This window comes from Haliotis cracherodii, unplaced genomic scaffold (assembly GCF_022045235.1).
Source record: "Haliotis cracherodii isolate W230 unplaced genomic scaffold, xgHalCrac1.p SCAF_3, whole genome shotgun sequence".
Taxonomy (NCBI): Eukaryota; Metazoa; Mollusca; class Gastropoda; order Lepetellida; family Haliotidae; genus Haliotis; species Haliotis cracherodii.
In genome coordinates this window covers 30,556,669-30,572,033 of record NW_027266286.1, presented here as the reverse complement: position 1 = coordinate 30,572,033, position 15,365 = coordinate 30,556,669, and the positions used below count along the sequence as shown (strand labels likewise).

Here is a 15,365-nt window from a genome sequence, read left to right as displayed (position 1 = left end):
TACATAATATTCATTCACCCTGATTTAAGCTTGAGTCTTGCACTTTAACCCATGGTCATAAAAACTTGAGGTACACTGTATATACAAGCTGTTATGGTGTTCACTGCACTTCAAACTTCCAAAACTGAATAGAGCATACAACCATCATACAGTATGTTCATACGACATGGGTCAGGTAGGTTACCCCAGCTCCTGTGCCCGTCACAGCCAATACATGGAATAGGGCACTGCTGATAGTACCCAGTGCCGTGGCTAGTTAACCCTTTTTATGCACTATGATACTAGGTCTTGGCATTAATAATCTTGTGAGCCCTTCATACCTGCCAGTATTTAAATGAATTGGTCAGGGCAGTCACTGCCTCAATAAGTTCAGGCTGATTCAATATTCAGCCAATAAGGGATCACAAATAAAACAAGTTAATCCTTTCGTTTCATAAGATGAGGTTAACAATTACTTCACCCGTGCCCCAACATTACATGAAGATATCCGGACAGTGATAACAACAGCGAAGAAAAGACAATACAAGCATCATATCCTCTAAATCATCATCCACAGATGTCGTAAACAACATAATTATTGGACTAACAGATCATCTGTTAGGTAGAAACAACAAATAAATTAGCATCGATTTTGAAGGCTTGTACAAGGTCGCCTTATAGATGGCGATAAACGGTATTAACACAACACACAAAATATGCAAAACAAATTCCCATCTCTTTCCTCACTGACCGCTGTAGGGGAATAACACACATAACTGCCCTTCAAACTGCACCAATTAACATACACACAGCCAGGTGTGCATATAGTTATGTTAACCTTCTATGGCACCTGTGTGTTGCAGGCAAATAAGCACTACATCTTATCAACTACCCAGCACCTGGTTTTCAGCCTGACCTAGTGACCAATGGCATACATCTGCCTCTTGGATTGTGGCAGCCCCAATATTGGACTGGTACAGAACAAGCAGGGGAGGCCTGGCATGTGGTGTTCTCCTCCAACATGAATACACTGGTTACAGACCACTGGTACTGGGGGCCATGTGCTGGTTACAGACCACTGGTACTGGGGGCCATGTGCTGGTTACAGACCACTGGTACTGGGGGCCATGAGCTGGTTACAGACCACTGGTACTGGGGGCCATGTGCTGGTTACAGACCACTGGTACTGGGAGCCATGTGCTGGTTACAGACCACTGGTACTGGGGGCCATGTGCTGGTTACAGACCACTGGTACTGGGGGCCATGAGCTGGTTATAGACCACTGGTACTGGGGGCCATGTGCTGGTTACAGATCACTGGTACTGGAGGCCATGTGTTGGTTACAGACCACTGGTACTGGGGGCCATGTGCTGGTTACAGATCACTGGTACTGGAGGCCATGTGCTGGTTACAGATCACTGGTACTGGAGGCCATGTGTTGGTTACAGACCACTGGTACTGGGGGCCATGTGCTGGTTACAGACCACTGGTACTGGCGGCCATGTGCTGGTTACAGACCACTGGTACTGGGGGCCATGTGCAGGTTACAGACCACTGGTACTGGAGGCCATGTGCTGGTTACAGACCACTGGTACTGGGGGCCATGTGCTGGTTACAGACTACTGGTACTGGGGGCCATGTGCTGGTTACAGACCACTGGTACTGGGGGCCATGTGCTGGTTACAGACCACTGGTACTGGGGGCCATGTGTTGGTTATAGACCACTGGTACTGGAGGCCATGTGCTGGTTACAGACCACTGGTACTGGGGGCCATGTGCTGGTTACAGACCACTGGTACTGGGGGCCATGTGTTGGTTATAGACCACTGGTACTGGAGGCCATGTGCTGTTACAGACCACTGGTACTGGGGGCCATGTGTTGGTTACAGACCACTGGTACTGGGGGCCATGTGCTGGTTACAGACCACTGGTACTGGGGGCCATGTGCTGGTTACAGACCACTGGTACTGGGGGCCATGTGCTGGTTATAGACCACTGGTACTGGGGGCCATGTGCTGGTCATAGACCACTGGTACTGGGTGTCATGTGCTGGTCATAGACCACTGGTACTGGGGGCCATGTGCTGGTAATAGACCAATGGTACTGGGGGCCATGTGCTGGTTATAGACCCAGGGTGGTACTGGGGGCCATGTACTGCTTATAGACCCATGGTGGTACTGGGGGCATGTGCTGGTTATAGACCCATGGTGGTACTGGGGGCCATGGGCTGGTTATAGACCCATGGTGGTACTGGGGGCCATGTACTGCTTATAGACCCATGGTGGTACTGGGGGCCATGTGCTGGTTATAGACCCATGGTGGTACTGGGGGCCATGGGCTGCTTATAGACCCAGGGTGGTACTGGGGGCAATGGGCTGGTTATAGACCCATGGTGGTACTGGGGGCCATGTACTGCTTATAGACCCATGGTGGTACTGGGGGCCATGTGCTGGTTATAGACCCATGGTGGTACTGGGGGCCATGGGCTGGTTATAGACCACTGGTACTGGGGGCCATGTGCTGGTTATAGACCCATGGTGGTACTGGGGGCCATGTGTTGGTTATAGACCCAGGGTGGTACTGGGGGCCATGTGCTGGTTATAGACCCATGGTGGTACTGGGTGACATGCACTCACTGGTTACAGAGCAATGGTGGTAATGGGGATTCAGAATCTGATACAGACTGTGTTAATAGCTGGCAGGTAGGACATGATAAATAGCACATCTTCCATAGGAGATAAACCTCCTTACAGGTAAAGCAACACTGAAAACTGGGTGAACTGGGAAACAGCAAAGGTATTCCATAACTTGCAAAATTAGGTGAAAGGATCTGAGCATTCTCTGCATAATCACTGAAGCCTTGAGGTGTAAAGCATCAGTAACATGACCTCAAGAACACACTGTCCCCTAACACAAAGATGCATATTGATGATCATCTTCCCAAGGCAGGGGCATTAACTGACCATAAAAGTCCAGTTTCCACCCTTGCCGAACCAGGCTGAACTTTCCAGGCTCGATCGTAGCACCACCAGTGGCTACTAGAGTTATGTCCCTTCTATTTCCCTATGGAAGACCTCTTCATGATCTTTCCCCTGGTGTTCAAAGATATTATGCTTGATTAACTGAGGTCTTCAATAAAAATAAGCCCAATTCCATCATGAAAATATTGTATCTTAGAAACATTGACATTATGCAAAATAAGGTATCATATTTTGAGTTCTATATCATTTCCTCCTACTGACAGTCATACATGATCTAAATCACTTCGTTCTCCCCACCCCCTTAAAATTTACTAAACAGCATGTGTGCTTTTTTCCAAATATATCAATGTGTCTCCCGTCTTCTTGGTGCATCAACACAATAATAACAGCCTGCCAGTGCAGCTGACTGTGTGACGTGCTAGAGATAATGCCAGGTGATAACAAGCAAGCAAGTGGCACACATGATCACAGGTAAAGTGCAGTTGGTGATAGACAAAGATTACAACTCCACACAGACTGCAACCTTCATCAACAGGGTGCAACCTTCATTAACAGAGTGCAACCTTCATCAACAGAGTGCAACATTCATTAACAAGGTGCAATCTTCATCAACAGAGTGAAAACCTTCATTAACAGAGTGCAACCTTCATTAACAGGGTGCAACCTTCATCAACAGAGTGCAACCTTCATCAACAGAGTGTAACCTTCATCAACAGAGTACAACCTCCTTTAACAGGGTGCAACCTTCATTAACAGAGTGCAACCTTCATTAACAAGGTGCAATCTACATCAACAGAGTGCAACCTTCATCAACAGAGTGCAACATTCATTAACAAGGTGCAATCTTCATCAACAGAGTGCAACCTTCATTAACAGAGTGCAACCTTCATTAACAGGGTGCAACCTTCATCAACAGAGTGCAACCTTCATCAACAGAGTGCAACCTTCATCAACAGAGTACAACCTTCTTTAACATGGTGCAACCTTCATTAACAGAGTGCAACCTTCATTAACAGAGACAGGGCGCAACCTTCATTAACAGAGTGCAACCTTCATTAACAGGGTGCAACCTTCATCAACAGTGCAACCTTCATTAACAGAGTACAACCTTCATCAACAGAGTACAACCTTCTTTAACATGGTGCAACCTTCATTAACAGAGACAGGGCGCAACCTTCATTAACAGAGTGCAACCTTCATTAACAAGGTGCAATCTACATCAACAGAGTGCAACCTTCATTAACCGGGTTCAACCATCATTAACAGAGTGCAACCTTCATTAACAGGGTGCAACCTTCATTGACAGAGAACAACTTTCATCAACAGAGTGCAACCTTCATCAACAGGGCGCAACCTTCATCAACAGAGTGCAACCTTCATCAACAGAGTGCAACCTTCATCAACAGAGTGCAACCTTCATCAACAGGGCGCAACCTTCATCAACAGAGTGCAACCTTCATCAACAGAGTGCAACCTTCATTAACAGAGTGCAACCTTCATCAACAGAGACAGGGCGCAACCTTCATTAACAGAGTGCAACCTTCATTAACAGGGTGCAACCTTCATCAACAGAGTGCAACCTTCATTAACAGAGTGCAACCTTCATTAACAAGGTGCAATCTTCATCAACAGAGTGCAACCTTCATTAACAGAGTGCAACCTTCATTAACAGAGTGCAACCTTCATCAACAGAGTGCAACCTTCATCAACAGAGTACAACCTTCTTTAACATGGTGCAACCTTCATTAACAGAGTGCAACCTTCATTATCAGAGACAGGGCGCAACCTTCATTAACAGAGTGCAACCTTCATCAACAGAGTGCAACCTTCATCAACAGAGTACAACCTTTTTTAACATGGTGCAACCTTCATTAACAGAGACAGGGCGCAACCTTCATTAACAGAGTGCAACCTTCATCAACAAGGTGCAATCTACATCAACAGAGTGCAACCTTCATTAACAGGGTTCAACCATCATTAACAGGGTGCAACCTTCATTAACAGAGTGCAACCTTCATTAAAAAGGTGCAATCTACATCCACAGAGTGCAACCTTCATTAACAGGGTGCAACCTTCATTGACAGAGTACAACTTTCATCAACAGAGTGCAACCTTCATCAACAGGGCGCAGCCTTCATCAACAGGGCGCAACCTTCATCAACAGAGTGCAACCTTCATCAACAGAGTGCAACCTTCATCAACAGAGTGCAACCTTCATTAACAGAGTGCAACCTTCATTAACAAGGTGCAATCTACATCAACAGAGTGCAACCTTCATTAACAGGGTTCAACCATCATTAACAGGGTGCAACCTTCATTAACAGAGTGCAACCTTCATTAACAGAGTGCAACCTTCATCAACAGAGTGCAACCTTCATCAACAGAGTACATCAACAGGGTGCACAGGACACACTGAAGACCCTGGTTCCCTTCCTCACTGGTAGGATGTATGGAACCCATTCACTGTGCTCCCCACTGTGAGACTGCTGGAATATTGCTCACAGCAGCATCAGACTATACCAGCTCACACTTCATATCTTGTAAGGAAACCTCTAGTGTAACATATTTAAACATACACAGATGCAGTTCAGTAAATCTCATAATACTGATTTACACCACAGTTCTAAAAACCCAAATTCCCGGTTGGCCTTTATTGAAATAACTTCTAACAATGATCTAAGAGCTGTTAGGATTTCCAAATTTCTACTGATTACACAAAAGTTGTCACTGCATGCTTCCAAAAAATGAGTGAGCAAATTTGAAAAATATTAATGTGGAAGGAAAGCTATGTGTCAGGTATTGTGCTGACAATCCAAGTATCGTTAAGCCTGACACCATGATCCGAGGATCCTGGTTTAAGCAAGGGATGCAACTCAACCCTCTGACAACTGGGCCACCCATACCCCTCCTTAATAGTTGGACGCTGCTTTTACAGTAATTAGTTAGATAAAGGAGTTTCCATGGTTATCTGCAAGTCATGTCTAAATCGCCATGTTAACATGATTAAATGGATATAACATGTCCATTATTACCAAGATGTTTTTTTCCAAGGCAATCGCTATTACAATCAAAAATAATAAGCAAACTTTCAGAAATGAAAATGAGTTTGTCAACTGCAGGCTGTTTAATAATAACCAACACAATTAGGTGGAACTGATTTGAGTGAATATTTTTTTTAAGAACATGATGAAGTTCAACCTAATACACTGTGTGTAAAATTACCAACAACATGTACTGTTCAGTAAATTGAAAGCAAAAACCGATATTCAATTGATGAGGGTTCTTTATTGATGACCAATGGAAATTACAAGCCAGAGAGACTATAGCCCTGGCCTGCTGGTGATAATGAACAATGGCTTGTGCCTTCTACTTACGCAATAAATAGGATTTTCTTCCCACCACGTCTGGCAACTGATTCTAATAACTGCTGATGTTTCCAACACAAAACTATCATTCCATGCCAGATCAACTCAATAAAAGTAAAAGACCTTTTCATAAGAGAAGAATCAATTTATTGATGCAATCATTTTTCTTTTGATGAGGACTTCACAAGGTTTTCCACAAAAATGTTTGTTGCGAGGGGGTTATAAGATTTTCTTTAGGGAGTCATTAGCTTTACAACTTCACATTTTAAACACCCCGGAAACACACTGTCAACATTGATCGGAGTGAGCGTGCACGTCCTTCAGTTTCATCAATAGCCCATAATATATATTTCTTCATAGGAAAACTTTACCAAATTTTTTCATCAATTTTTGGGGACCTAACTTTTTATTAGAGATTTTAACTAAGAAAGAGTAAAATATGGTTCAGAGTTTTTAATGTATTTAAACAGGGCTTGCTTACCTTAATTTCTCAAGAAATACAAATTAATCCTGAGGATAAATGCACCGTTAACAAATTAGAGTAGCACATATACCATGTTTCCTTGAAAAGAATTCTGCTAGTATTAGATGCCAGGGTCCAAACTGAGAGTGAAACAAGAGGCCAGGTCACCATAACTCTAAAACTGCCCTGACCTGCAGCTCACCTGGATATCAAGTCTACAGTTGAAAATGTCAACAAAGTTAGCGACTTAGAATAGTGGCTGTCAGCATTTGTATTCAGATAACTTCTGCATAAATATTGAGGACTTAAAACAAACACTAAAATCTAATGATTTGAACAAATGATGTCACAAGGAAAAATATACATGCCAAACTTCAGACCCTTCAGTCTGGCAATTGTGGTGAAGATGCTTACAGAGCCAAATATGCAGTTACAAAGAATACAAGCAGTCATGAATTGGTAAAAAATTTAAAATCTTGGAAACAAACAAGACATATGTGTTGAATCCTACAATGAACTAGACAAATACCAAATTTCATTTAGTTTTACAAAAAAAAAGTCAAGTAATGACTGCAGTGGAGACCATATCGAAAATCGGATTTACTTAAGAATTGACCTTGAGTTCATTGGGGTATGAACCTTCGCAGAGTGAGGGCCTAAAGGTTCATACAATTCAAGCCATTTCATATCATTTTTTATATCACTATTTGTTTACCTCGAAGGATGTAGGTCTAGATCTATACACAGTTTTATTTATTATGTGTGACTTCATGTTTAAACTGACAGCCACACCACAACAAGCTGTATCGCGGAATAAGATAGGATGAGATAGGTGTGTTAAGAACTACCTCAGTAAGTCAGTCAGAATGACAGTGTGTCATAATACTTGTACATCCAAGTACAAGATGTCAAAATGGCCGACACGATAAACGTGATGGGAGAGATATCTGAAGTTGTTAATGAACCTGTGGCAGCAACATGTGTTAGTCATCATTGATCAATTGGCCAATCATAGAAAGGTGATTTTAAAGATATGTCAAATAGATACTAAGGAATATTCATAGATTGCTGTAGACTGTCACTGTCAGTCTAGATACAGATCAAGTTGATAGTTTGGACATATGTACATTTCTTTGTTTTGTTCACAAGGATGGGTCGTAGAGAGGATATTCATGAATGATCATGCAGTCAAACTTTCTCAATGTATGCTAAAATGATGAGTTCAAGAGTAAAGGGTCTAAATGATCAGAAATAAAGCTTCTGTGGGTATTCGCGCAAGGGAATTCCCAGCGGTTCCCCCAGGAATGTGATAGTAGTAGTCTGTCGGTGTTTACTTCATTTCAAGAATACGGCCTCGTTTTGTGGTCATGTGACTAATCTCTAATTTAAATGGAAAGGCTGTATATCGTGTTAACTTCACATTAAGTATTACCTCTTGAACAAATTCAGGAGACATCATAGGTGGGTACAACCATGTTAAGTTTCCAATTCATTGGTTAAGTGGGTTTTTAAGAACATATCTACAACACGCAATGAATGACGGACAACACAGGCCATAGCATAGGCTCACTAATGAGCAAAACAAACATGCTGGGGAGTTTTTAGAGGAAATATGGTATACCGAGTCAATTGCCAAGACAAAATGATGTTTTGATGTCATAAACATAAATCTTGACAGATGTATATTGATACGTCCCAACTTCCTCCTTCAGCAGCTTCATCAGTCTTGAGGCTCGGGATGAAACATGTCTTTTTCAATATGTCTGACAAGACAGACCAATCTATATATAAACATCAGTGATTGATATATTCTTGGAGAATTAACAATTGGTCTGGACGAAGATTTATTTTCTCTGAATATAGAATATCTGACAGGTAGGCATTCCAGTGAAAGCTTTTGTACTTATCTCAGGTTCCGTTTTGAAACATGAACCCCAAAGATATTGTTTCTTGTAGGATAGCAACATCCATTAGATCTTCCTGTAGTAACCCTAAATACAAGCTATAGTTGTGAAAATGATCTCCAGACACTTTATAGTACATCTAAACCACAATACCATTTCATAGAATTGATTCATGGGTACTGGGGCCTTTCCTACCTGGAATCTCCACAGGGTGATAGGTATGGGTACTGGGGACCTGTTCTGCCCTGGAATATCCATGGGGAAATAAGTATGGTACTGGGGACCTGTTCTGCCCTGGAATCTCCACAGGGAGACAAGCATGAGGTACTGGGGACCTGTTCTGCCTTGGAATCTCCACAGGGAGACAAGCATGAGGTACTGGGGACCTGTTCTGCCCTGGAATATCCATGGGGAAATAAGTATGGGTCCTGGAGACCTGTTCTGCCAAGGAATCTCCACAGGGAGATAAGCATGTGGTACTGGGGACCTGTTCTGCCCAGGAATCTCCACAGGGAGATAAGCATGTGGTACTGGGGACCTGTTCTGCCCTGGAATCTCCATGGGGAAATAAGTATGGTACTGGGGTCCTGTTCTGCCCCGGAATCTCCATGGGGAGACAAGCATGGGTACTGGGTTCAGCTATGTAGTGGCAGGCAATAGAAATGATAGATCACAATCTGTTCAAGGTGTGGAAGTATCAGGACTGGTGGCATCCTGGGAGGAACAAGTCAAGATGTATCTGCTGTATGTTCTATGAGGCCACAACATGGCAGATCAATGCTCACACTACTGCCTGCTGATCTGCTTGCACCATGTCAGATAACTCCCTGCAGGCATGTAGGATATAACACAGATATTGCTCACTAAATGCAGGCTAATAAATTTTGTATCGCTTGTTTTCAACAGTTGATTGCTTGTCTTACACATGAATTACCTCCAAGGTCACCTGATTCTAAATTGGTGCCATATTAGCTTTACTTATTTATTTCGTGCAGCATGCATGGTTGGATGGTGGTGATGAAGGGATGTGGATGTGGTCTGCTTGCCCACTGCCATGGAACTATTCATGTTACCATACAACCACTTGCCCACTGCCATGGAACTATTCATGTTACCATACAACCACTTGCCAACTGCCATGGAACTATTCATGTTACCATACAACCACTTGCCCATTGCCATGGAACTATTCATGTTACCATACAACCACTTGCCCACTGCCATGGAACTATTCATGTTACCATACACCCACTTGCCCACTGCCATGGAACTATTCATGTTACCATACACCCACTTGCCCACTGCCATGGAACTATTCATGTTACCATACAACCACTTGCCCACTGCCATGGAACTATTCATGTTACCATACACCCACTTGCCCACTGCCATTGAACTATTCATGTTACCATACACCCACTTGCCCACTGCCATTGAACTATTCATGTTACCATACACCCACTTGCCCATTGCCATGGAACTATTCATGTTACAATACGCCCACTGCCATGGAACTATTCATGTTACCATACACCCACTTGCCCACTGCAATGGAGCCCTTTGCCACGCCTTCATGTATCATATTAGCTGTGGTATGCAACTCCTGCCTGCTTCTTGTTTCAGGCATTTCTCCCACATCAAACAGACCACAAAGACTTTGTGAAAATACCTACAGCATCATCAGCAAAAGCCTACACTCTGCACATATGGGCAACCGATGTACCTGATTACCCGACAGTAACGTGTACAGTTCTCTGGACAGTGTCTGACCTTCAGCATCTACCAGCCCATACTGAAGCAATGCTGTCTTGCAACTCATCTCCACAACATGAAAGCTGACAAGAAGGTGAGGGACTGTTTCCAAACATGCCAATCTCGCTGCAAGATGGCTGCCTCACTGATGTGTTCCTAACATACCTGTCTGTATTTCGGTAAAGGTCAGGGAATCCTGGAAGATCGGCTGCAGATTCTGGCAAGTGGTTTCCATATAAACACGGAGCCTTATTGTACCTGCCCTCTTCCTTCTGTTGTGGTTGGGTTTACTGTGGGGATCACGCCTCTCTTTGGGAATAAGTACCTGTTATAGTCTACTTAAATCTGCAGGAAATGGGAGCACCCAGTGACTGGTTTATTTCAAAATTTGTGTGTATTTCTGCACGAAAACTAATACAATATTTCAATTGTATGTTTTCACTGATTATCATTCAACAGCAAATTATCATATTGTCTACTCATGTGCTTAGGACAGACTATATTCAATTCATGTGTCTTGTTTATAAGAATTCTTTAAAACAAAGACACATTATTTACATTTCCATACATTCTGATTCTATTATTCACTAAAAGTCAAACTGGATGGATATAGTGACTGAGTAAATACATTGTTTCGCTGCTTTCAGAAATATTTCAGTCACATCACAGCAATGCACAACAAGAATTTGTTCTTTGTATTGTACTCAAACAGAGCTTCAAACCTGGTGCTTGTCATGACAGGCTTGTGCTATACCCACTAGACTACCACCCATTACAGGACAGGAGGGACACAGGTGGCCCAGCCATCAAAGGCAGCCCAGATTCACTGTGTAGAGTTGCCTCCCTTAGGCATGCCAGAATCCTATGATCATGTGTGTGAATCTGAGATTCTCCTTGATTAAGTTACTAGGTTCGTCAGCACCATACCTATGGTTGTGGATTCATCACTTTCGGCTTTACATTAAGCCAGCATGCCCTGATACAACTGAATCCTGTTCCAAACGGCCTTAAACTCACTGTTACAGGACATAGTAATGCAGCACAGGGTCTGTGTGATGAGTTGTGTAGGGAGCCTTAAGACAGACCTACTATGACACATTGAGAACACTGAGGCTTATGTCTGCTGTAAGTAAGTAGGCGTATCACTGCTCTGTTTAGAAAGGAGAGAGAATCTGGGTGACCTCAAAGTTTCACAGGCTTGAGAGTACAGGAATTATTCCCTCAACATGAAAGGGATCGACATAAAGGTGCCAAAATAGATGCCTCTGTTCTCGGAGCTAGATCTGCTTGAACACTGCACCCTATGGGAGAAGTCACATGCTGTTTGTGGGAGCATGGTTGCAATGGTCATTGGCACTGATGGAAGAGGAGTATATAACATCATGACTCTGTAGTTCAATAGCAAGCATGAAGGTCAAGGTTCAATTTCCCCCAGTGAGTGAGTGTGAGTGCGAGTGTGAGTGCAAGTGTGTGTGCGTGTGTGTGTGTGCGTGCGTGCGTGCATGTGTGTTAAGGGTGTGTGGTATTACCGGTACACCGGTATATTGTGGTGCAAATCTTCAGCAATACATATTGCGATACGTTTGTAAATGAAGCAATATATTGGAGCAAATATAAATAAGGATATTTATGTGTTCCTAATCCATATGGAGATGGAAAATAGTATCTTTCTGATACAACTTGCCACTGACGGTCTGTCATCTACACATCGCGACTATAAAACTCCTCACAGCGATAGCCCATTCGTAGAGCTCTCTATACCAAGAGTATAATGAAGGTGTCATGCGTTGGGAAGGAGCTTGATGGTATCTGACATTAATACAGGGTATAACTCTGATTAACTCATGAAAATATAAATTGGCAATATATTGCAATACGTATCGCAATACAAAGTATGGCAATTTATTGTGGTGCTGGGGTGCGGGGGTGCTGGGATGTGGATATCACTTACATACTACAGTGTTCCCTCGCTATTGCACCCTTCAATATAGCACTAACTTGGTTATAGTGACCGGCAACCCATAGCTCCCAAAATTTATTGACATTTTTAATAAACTCGAGTTGTGCACGAACACAATGTTTTTTTCCCAGCACAAGATAACAGCTGCTCACTGTGAGCACGCAACACCGGAAAGACCAATCACATATCCTATTATTACACTATCTGGTAATAGAAACGTGTTTGCTGTATATCTGGACTTATGTTTGTGACATATTTAATTAACTTTTAAAAAAAAAATCAATATTGTTCACATTAATTTTGGCAAAAAAGTGTGTGAAGTGATTGGTAGATCACACAACTCACTGTATTATTACAGCAACCATGGTGAGATTACTGCTATTGCCGCTGTGAAACGAACTTTAGTTGACAGAGAATAAATACATATATACTAAATGCCATACTTTGACTTGTTAAAAGTAATATTTGTTGTAGTTTGACTGTTATATGTCAAAAATATTTTCGTGATCATGAGTGCGTAAGCCTGGATGGCGGCTGGTCAAATTGCTTCATACATAAGAAATAGCCAGCAATAGGGATCAGTGCTATGTTTATGGTCATTATTATTCTTACTATATATAGCAAAGCTGCAACTAAAATAACACAATACTGGATTATGTTCGATAAAATAATAATTTATGATACAATTCTTCTGATCATTGCATCAAAATTCTTTAAAATTATATTATTGGGTAACTTTTAACCAAATCACCAGTGGACTGGGAGAAAATGTGTATACAGCTGATTGCTGTTTCCAGGTTAGTTTACGAAAAAATACACACAGTAATCCTAATCTCTGCACATAAAACAATACTACACCTTGGCTAAACTGCTGATCGTATCATTTGGGGTTCAATTATTTGGCCCCAAAATTATCGTTGTAGCAAGGGACCACAGTATACACCACTTATTAAGTCAGCTCTTAATAATTATGCGTGGGTATTGAATACTGTCAAGAATCCCCACCCCCACACCTCAGACTCCAAGATTTATGTAGGTTATAAACATGAATGGCCATCACATCAGTTTCTAGTCATTATAATCATTGCTAAGGGTCCCCGAGCTCTGTGTGTACATTCAGGTTCAAGATTGAAGTATGTACCATGTGATGACTACTCTTTTATACACACAGAAAAGACATGCCAAGGACTGTGTACATTTCATTTTGGAGACATGATTCCTGGAGAATATCACATATCCTGTCCAATACATTCCTTGAATAAACCATACCGGCAGATTCAATTCTAAAAAGATAAAAACATCAAAGGGTACTTTTAAGTCAGTAAACTCAGTCAGTAATCTCAAATTCTTCGATTTTCAAACATTTATGTCTATCACTGGAGGCTGCCATGATCCAAGAGACATTTGCACTTACCAAAATGTCCAAAAAACCCAATTCTTTCAGAATGCCAACACTGCAGGATACATCTAACATACCTCTGCTTTATGTTACCACATACCTCTGTCATATCTTCCCTTTGACACAATCACACATGTTTTTGAGAAAAAATGCTCTTTTATGAAATACCATATAGTAATATTAGCACAAATACTTTCAGACTACTGAAAGAAGGAATGCATTTTTTTAAAACATGCCAGGATACCGAGTTAACACAATTTTATATGGGACTCTTTTCTGTCACAAGTCTTCCTCGTTCCTTGTTTCATTGGTGAAGAGTGGCACGACATGTGGAAATCCTCCACTTGAGAGTCTCCTGATCCAGGAAGATATTTGCAGACGTACACCAATTGAAAATGTGCCGAAGAATAAATTGTTGATGTCAAATTTGAAGATGAAATGCCCCGCTACAGCCTATCAGTCACACTTCTGAAGCACTTTCCACTGGTTAAACACAAGCATGGTAAACATGCCTGGTGTGGTGTGCTTTATGACTGTACACTGTGCACATCAATGGTTTGTTTGGAGAAAATATCAGGACATCAGATCCTTAGAATGATCTAAAAGACGATCACAATAAGTAGCATTATCAGTTCAATTGCTGGGAAAATTACAACATGTGAAGAAAACTACAGCTAGATTTGATATAAAAGCTGTAAATATTGATGTGAAATTGTTTAGTAGCAGAGTAGGTGCCAGACTGCTATTGGGAGCATTAGAGGATGCAGTTTAGACTAACATCTATATAATCTCAGAAAAAACAGTTGTTAAATTATGGTTATAAAATATAATAAAAGGAGCCCAGAGACTTTCTTCATTTTCAGATACTGCAGTAATCTAGACTTGCCAAACATTATAGACTTGCATGAGCTGTATTGGATACATTTGCATCAGGGTCTGTATGACAAGACTAGATGCAGTTGAAAGGTTCATTAGTATTGGGCAAACAAGACCTTAACCAATCTATAACAGTGTTACCAATACAACATGACCAACTTTGACAGCAATCATAAGCAGGAGAATATTTTGAATGACTATTTCTGTAATAATTACAATCTTGTTATGAAGTGATACTGCGTATCAAGTGTCACTATTACATCTGTGTATGTTCTATGTCCTTGAATTAGATTTGTGAAATTACATCTGTGTATGTTCTATGTCCTTGAATGAGATCTTATTATGTCTGTGAATGTTTTATGTCCTTGAAAGAGATCATATTACATCTGTGTATGTTCTATGTCCTTGAATGAGATCTTATTATGTCTGTGAATGTTTTATGTCCTTGAAAGAGATCATATTACATCTGTGTAGGTTCTATGTCCTTGAATGAGATCTTATTATGTCTGTGAATGTTTTATGTCCTTGAAAGAGATCATATTACATCTGTGTAGGTTCTATGTCCTTGAATGAGATCATATTACATCTGTGTAGGTTCTATGTCCTTGAATGAGATCTTATTACATCTGTGAATGTTTTATGTCCTTGAATGAAATCTTATTACATCTGTGTATGTTCTATGTCCT

General features: G+C 41.6%; 1 protein-coding gene across 3 annotated transcripts in view; it reads right to left on the bottom strand.

Moving 5' to 3' along the window:
* LOC139474743 (uncharacterized) overlaps positions 1 to 15,365 on the bottom strand; it is a 94,387-nt gene that overhangs the window by 23,760 nt on the left and 55,262 nt on the right. The window lies entirely within an intron of this gene.